Here is a 5,779-nt window from a genome sequence, read left to right on the forward strand (position 1 = left end):
TCTCAGCTACTCTCAGGAAGCTGAGGTGGAAGGATCGCCTGAGCCCAGGAGTTCGAGACCAGCCTGGGAGACAGAGTGAGACCCCATCTCAAAAAAAGAGAAAAGAAGAAACAGACTTGTGGAACAAGGTTACCTCATAGGCAGTGTGCCCAAGACAAATTTCTTTCTTTTTCTTTTAAATAGGGTCTCAATCTGTCACCTAGGCTGGAATGCAGTGACATGATTTCAGCTAACTGCAACCTCTGTTTCCTGGGCTCAATTGATTCTCTAGCCTCAGCCTCTCGTGTAGCTGGGATTACAGGCATAAGCCACCAAAGCCCGGCTAATTTTTTTTTTTTTTTTTTTTGTAGAGATGCTGTTTCACCACGTTGCCCAGGCTGATCTCAAACGCCTGAGCTCAAAGCAATGCACCCACCTTAGCCTCCCAAAGTGCTGGGATTACAGGTGTGAGCCACCATGCCTGGCTGCCAAAACAAATTTCTTAACAGACAAACTACCAGTTTACTCAAGAAGAAACAGTCCTGAATAGCCATTATTTATTAAAGAAAGGGAATTTGTAGTTTAAAATCTTCCCCCAGAGAAAATCCTAGTGTTGCTGCCTGGTGTACATAATCCTCTACACGGGCAGACAGGAACAGCACCCAAACCATCTCCATTGGACATTAAAAAACACTTCGACTCCTGAGCTAACTTTAAAATGTATGTTGTTACAAGAAAAGCTAAAAATAACATGCTACAAATTAAGGAAGTATGCAGGCTAATTATGTTGGCACCGGAGAATTTGCTAAAAGTAAATTCCTGGAATATTTTCAAAAGTGAGTCATCAGACTGACTAGACCCCCGTAGCATGTGGAAACTGGATCTGAAGAGCTGACAAGTCGCCTAGAAAAGAAAGTACAGAATTACTGTATATGTTGGGATGAAATAAAGAAATGTTAGCTGCTCCTGGTAGCATTCAGCTGTAGTCCTAGCTACTTGTGAGGCTGAGGCAGGAGAATCGCTTGAGCCCAGGAGTTGGAGGCACCAGTGGGCTATGATCATGTCACTGCACTCCAGCCAGGGAAACAAAACAAGACCTTTTCTCTTAAAAAAAAAAAAAGTGGTGTTTGAGTGTTTTGTCTTGGTTTGTTTTGTTTTGCCATCCAGGATGGACCACAGTCGCGTGATCTAGGCTAATTTTTGTATTTTTAGTAGGGACAGAGTTTCACCATGTGGGCCAGGCTGGTTTCGAACTCCTGGCTTCAAGTGATCCACTTCTCGGCCTCCCAAAGTGCTGGGATTACAGACATGAGCCATTGCGTCTGGCCAGGATATGGTGGTTTATACAAACAAATCATTTTCCTCTTTGGAATCAAATATATCTTTTGCTTAAGAAGCGGACACTTCTGTGACCTTGTCAAGAACCATAGCTTTGTCCAGCCTCAGCTGCCTTACTTATAAACTATGGGTTGAAAATTTGCCTAAAGGCCAATATCATACCAGAGTACTTGTGCTGGCTGGGCAGCTCCAGGGGCCATAATTCTATGAAACTTGTAATGCTAACGCTAAATTAGGGGTTGTGAAAACTCTGCCATCTTTATACAAAACCCAATCTCCATGTTCCTCCACTTAACATTTAAAAACTCTCTAAAAAGGAGGGTGGGTTAATCAGGCACTACAACTCTGTGACTCATCCCTCCGCCCCCTCTGGTACCAGCCAGGCTCCCTGCTGCTCCTCTTCCAGTCCCAGGGGAACATCGCTTCCTCCTCTTTAGGCTCTGGCCCAGCATTTCCCTTAGCGTAGCTAAGAAGGCTTGGGAGTTCCAGAAGGATGTTAGTTTAAAATTTAAAGGTACTGAACATAACTAGTGGCAATGTACATATCTGGTGCCTAGATTGTGTTTTCGAAATACTGTTCTCCACTAAAAGGAACCAGAGCTTTCTGAAGACCTGGTTGAGCTCAAGACTGGGGCGCACAAGGAGAAAGATTAGCCCGAAACATTTTTGTTGTGCCAGGAAATAAGGCAGTGCTGAAAAAAAAAGAAGCAGTGTTGGCCAGGTGAGGTGGCTCACACCTGTAATGCCTGCACTTTGGGAAGCCAAGGCGGGTGGATCCCTTGAGGTCAGGAGTTCAAGACCAACCTGGCTAACATGGGGGAAACCCCATCTCTACTAAAAGTACAAAAATTAGCCAGGCGTGGTGGTGGGTGCCTGTAAACCCAGCTACTTAGGAGGCTGAGGTAGGAGAATCGCTTGAACCTGGGAGGCAGAGGTTGCAGTGAGCCGAGATCATCCCACTGCACTCCAGCCTAGGTGACAGAGCGAGACTCCATCTCAAAATAAAAAAGTTATATCAAAAGACATGGAAGTGCTGGATGGCTCATGCCTGTAGTCCTCCCACTTTGGGAGGCCAAGGTGGGAGGATCACTTAAGGCCAGGATTGGAGACTGACCTGGGCAACATTGTGAGATCCTGTCTTCACACACACAAAAAATTTTTTTTTTTTCAAAATAATTTTTTTAAAGGAGTTGGAAGCTGGCTTAAAGGGGCTCCCTCTGGTCAAAACTGGAATAATTTGAGCATTAAAATAAGTAAGAACAGAAATTAATTATGATCTATTGAATAAAACCAGGGTCCATATTGATAATACACATGAATGAATAGGAGAGGGGAGGGCTTTTTTTTTTTTTTTATAGTCTAATGACAAATGATAAAAATGCAAGGAATACTGGAGTTAGAAAATCACCATTGTGCAAACTTTATGATAAAAATTGGCTAGGGGCCGGGTGCAGTGGCTCACACCTGTAATCCCAGCACTGTGAGAGGCTGAGGTGGGCGGACGACTAGAGGTCAAGACTTCGAGACCAACCTGGCCAATATGGTAAAACTCCATCTCTACTAAAAATACAAAAAAATAAAAATAAAAATAGACGGGCATGGTGGCAGATGCCTACAGTCCCAGCTACTTGGGAGGCTGATGCAGGAAAATCACTCACTCCTGGGAGGCAGAGCTTGCAGCGAGCCAAGACTGCGCCACTGCACTCCAGCCTGGGTGACAGAGAGAGACTCTGTCTTAATAAACAAATAAACAACAAATAAATAATTGGCTAGGGCAAAATCCTGAACGGATACTAATGCAGGGCAGGCAAGCCCCACAGTGAGGCTTAGCCCATGAGGGTTCATGGCTTCACCCAGGAAAGAGGGCAAGCTGGTGGTAGAAGAAAAACAGCCTTATTGAAGGGACAGTGTTACAGCTCTGTGACTGCTCCTGCAGAGCAGGGCTACCCCATCAGCAGTGTACTAAGAGTAGCAGCTCAGGGCAGCTCTGCAGTCATATTGACACCTACTTTTAATTACATGTAGATTAAGAGTGGTTTATGCAGAAATGTCTAAGGAATTGGTAGTAACTTTTGGGTCATCAGGTCATTGCCATGGAAAAGGGTGGTAAATCCTAGGTGTTGCCATGGCAATGGTAAACTGACATGGCACACCTGAGGTGTGTCATGGAAAGCTGCTTCCCCCCCATCCCTGTTTAAGCTAGTCTTCAATTTGGTCCAGTGTCTAAGCCCTGCCTCTGGAATCAAGTACCGCCTCTTACCTCAATACTAAGTCTAGGTGGAGAAAGTAGGAAACCCAGCAGGGTTGTCTGCATGATCTCAAAGTATCTCACCACAGATTGTTTACAAATTGTTACAAGTTCACAGGTTACAAAATAGTAATAGTAACTGTATATCATGGAGAAACCAGACAACATCATGAGCAAGTTCGCCCTTGATTAAATTAACATCACCAGGAAGGAGAAGGTAGACATTACGGGGCTTGGGTTGGGCTTCCCCTTCAAAGAACGCAACACAATTTATGTGGTATTTCATGTCAGATGCATAAACTGAACCCAGTCATGAGGAAACACCAGGAAAACACATACGGATGAACATTCGATAAAATAGCTGGCCTGTATTTTTTTTAATGTCAGTGTCATTGACAAAGAAAGGCTGAGTACCCATTTTAGATTAAAGGAGACAAGGAGCATGACAACAAAATGCAATCCATACTCCTGAAGGGCCTTGTACTGGAGGGGGAAATGCCATCAAGGGTGTTATTGGGACAATTGACAATTGTGGAATATGAATTTTATAGTATCAATGTTAAATTTCCTGTATTTGATAATTGTACTATTGGAAATAGATGCTTGGTGGCACAAAGAAAAATTAGCACTGAGACAAAGCATCTTTCAGCAATGAAATCTTTACTTCCTGGACTGCAGGAAGGGAACTCTTGACAGCTATCTTGCCACAAGAGTACAGTGTATAAAGGAAGACAAATTTATACCTTATGCATTTGGGTTTGTCCTTACTGCTGTGTCTGATCTCCGTTGGCTGGAGCCAGACCTCACAATCTAAACTAAAACCCAATTGACTAACAACTTAAAACTTTTCTAAACAGGTAAAAGCAATGGAGAGCTGGGACATGCCTGTGAGCACGTCCAGCACAGATATCTTGGTGAAAGTACAAGGACATAGAATGTACTCCGTGCCTGTAAGCATGGCATGTTCAACAGCTACATAGGATAGGGCTTAACAAAGTTATTAGCACATTTATTCTTTAACAAGAAAGAAAACTTTAAAAAGAAACTTTTCTGCTTCCCACAGTACCATGATATATATATATATTTATCTTAGAGACAGGGTCTTGCTCTGTTGCCCAGGATAGAATGCAGTGGTTCAATCATAGCTCACTGCAGCTTCAAACTCGTAGGCCTCAAACAATCCTCCCACCTCAGCCTCCCAAGTAGCTGGGACTATAGGAACATGCCACCATGCTTGGCTAATTTATTTTTTATTTTTTTTTTAGAAACAGGATCTTACTGTGTTGTCCAGGCTGATTTTGAATTCCTGGCATCCACAGATACTCCCACCTCAGTCTCTCAAAGCACTGGGATTGCAGGTGTGAGCCACCTTGCCTAGCCTGTACCATGATTATTTAAGAGAATATTCTTGTTGTTGAGAAATATGCATTATAGTATGAAGAGATAAAGGGTCGTAATATATGCACTGATTCTCAACTGATTCCAAAAAATGAGTCTAATCCATTTAGAGAGAGAATGACAAAGCAAATTTGTCAAAATGTGAGAAATGGATAAATCTGGGTAAAGAGAGGTCTCTGTAACTAAGAATAATTACAAGAATCCAACTTTTCTATAAGTTTGAAATTATTTCAAAATAAAAAGGTTTTGACTATAGTCCTCTGCTGTACCAGCTAAGCTATTGAAGGATGCTATAAAAAAGGTTTTTAAAAGGCATATAAACAAGAAAAACAGCCAAATGAGGACCAGGGTGTATAAAGAGTTTCAAGTGTCCAGTCAAATTCTGACTGTAGCTTGTTCTTTTTTATCTGCTTTTTTTAAAGGGTTCCTACTCTCAACCTCAGAGAGCCGCCACATCATAGGTACGCCATCCAGCTTCTTACCTTCCCAGGCCCTGGCCTTCCTCCCTGTGAAGGGCACCATCTTCCTTCCCCAGCCAAGGGGAGGCTAGTCCCTAGGTCCTAGAGTCTAGGATGCTTTGATTCCTTTGCTCTTTCCAAAACCAAAACCAAACGACAACAGAAAACCCACATTGCAACCCACTCAGGCAATTCCAACGCCTTTATTTTCCTATTGAGGAAAATATCATTTCCCCAGGCCAAGGGCAAGATGGGTGACGAAACTGGGAATGGCCTCAAACTTTCTGCAAGTAGTAGATCCACAGCATAGGGTTAATAATTTATGCTACTAAGGTTAGGCTATAAGGCCATCAGGAAA

The sequence above is a fragment of the Cebus imitator genome, unplaced genomic scaffold (assembly GCF_001604975.1).
Source record: "Cebus imitator isolate Cc_AM_T3 unplaced genomic scaffold, Cebus_imitator-1.0 Scaffold285, whole genome shotgun sequence".
In the NCBI taxonomy this organism is placed as follows: Eukaryota; Metazoa; Chordata; class Mammalia; order Primates; family Cebidae; genus Cebus; species Cebus imitator.